General features: G+C 32.9%; 1 long non-coding RNA gene across 1 annotated transcript; it reads right to left on the bottom strand.

The window, feature by feature from the left end:
- Window positions 1-268: 268 nt before the first annotated feature.
- Window positions 269-1070, bottom strand: LOC133720625 (uncharacterized). Its single transcript, XR_009851948.1, has 3 exons — window positions 979-1070; window positions 790-879; window positions 269-339 (listed from the first exon to the last, which is right to left on the bottom strand). It is a non-coding gene; the product is annotated as an uncharacterized LOC133720625 (long non-coding RNA).
- Window positions 1071-1788: the final 718 nt, after the last annotated feature.

Below are 1788 nucleotides of genomic sequence, written 5' to 3' on the forward strand. Positions count from 1 at the left end.
ATACATCATTTCCAGATTTCTTAATTTGCTTTCCCAGAAATTCTTCTATTTATTTATTATTTAGCTTTTTTATTTTTTATTTTCTAATTGTGAAAAGAGGATAAAATTGGTAGCTTATGACAAAAATATTGAATGTAGGTGTGGAAAGGAATTGGTAGAGTGGCAATAGTCTCACCCTAAAGTTAATGATAATAATTTACACAAAAAAAAGGATTAATGAATTCAAACAAATGAAGAAAAGAAAAGCCATAAGGTACAAATAGTATACCTTTCTTGGCGTGTGGAATTGCAGCCAGCACTATATGATATTACAAACCCAATTTGCCTAAGCTCGTTATTCTGCCACGTTAGCCAAATAGAAAAAAAATAAATTAGTTATATGATTAATTACTTAATTCAAACTAAGGGACAAAAGAAAAGTTAGAAGGTACAAAGAGTAGACTTGCCCTTTTTTGATAGCAACCTCCTCAATTCTATACGCAGTTTGAGAAAGTTCGAAATACCCAATAGGGCAATAGAATTGAAACTAAAATCACAAAGCAAAATAGGATTTGAGGCCAATTTGAGTGAGATAAGTTGAAAGAAGAAAAAGTCTTAGCATCATTTCGTAAAAGTCGTGCTACAAAATGAGATCCTCAAGTTTCTAGGGGTGCGATACTGTCAAAGAGGGTGTGTCGGTGGAGGAGCCTACCTGATTACTACTTTCTAGATTAATGAAACATTCTGATTTTAAATCTGTAATTCACTCTAGGAAATTGTTGTAGCATAACTTGAACTGTAATGCCTTACATGAATTTTGAAAAACTGTACTTTCAACAAAGCTTGCCAATGATGTTCATCAATATGCACTTCTTGGCAAAGACGTCACCCCCTCTACATCTGCAAAAGAGAAAATAAATAGAAGCATTCAACAACATTCATGGCATACAACTAATAGAAAACAAAATTCCATGGTGGAGAAATGAAATAGAATCAAACCAATAACCAACAACTAACTACTTGTAGTCCAAGAAATAGTTAATCCGAATCACTTGCAAATTGAAAGAGTGAGGGGATATATCTTTGTGTCGTGTGAGGGGTGGCTCAGAAATTCGATACTTCAAATTCCCAATACTGCAACCTTTATATATGCTTTTGATTAGGATGTAAACAAATTCAAATCCAAATTCAACGTTTATAATTCTTCAAATAATCTAAAGTATCCCAATAAGATTGGGATGCTCCTAAAGAACAGGTAAAACAAAAATGTGGCTGTTGGTAGTTTTTTTAATTTTCCTAAATAATAGGTAAAATCTCTTGCAGGCTAACGTCCTTCTAGAAAATCCAAATGGGTTTTTCCCAATTTTTCGTTTTGTTGAATACTAGTATCAATGGTTTGATCTTGCTTTGATCCTTGGTGAGGTTTATTGCATCTTAGTAAATGGGGAAACTGACATCTTTCGTTTATGTTCCTTGACAGAGTCGGCAATAATCTTCTTGATAGATTGTCGTTTCCTGTGTTTTGTTCTAATGTTTTACACATTGGTTCGTTTGGTATGTTTCAGTCTGTAGTTTTAGATTTCAAGGGCCTTTTGTGGTGAGTTCACATTTCAAAATAATAAAGACTTGACTAATATAATCTCTTGAACCTTTTAGTTTTGTACTTGATAGATTGTCATTTCCTGTGTTTTGTTCTAATGTTTTACACATTGGTTCGTTTGGTATGTTTCAGTCTGTAGTTTTAGATTTCAAGGGCCTTTTGTGGTGAGTTCGCATTTCAAAATAATAAAGACTTGACTAATATAATCT

Source organism: Rosa rugosa, chromosome 7 (assembly GCF_958449725.1).
Source record: "Rosa rugosa chromosome 7, drRosRugo1.1, whole genome shotgun sequence".
NCBI classification, from domain to species: domain Eukaryota; kingdom Viridiplantae; phylum Streptophyta; class Magnoliopsida; order Rosales; family Rosaceae; genus Rosa; species Rosa rugosa.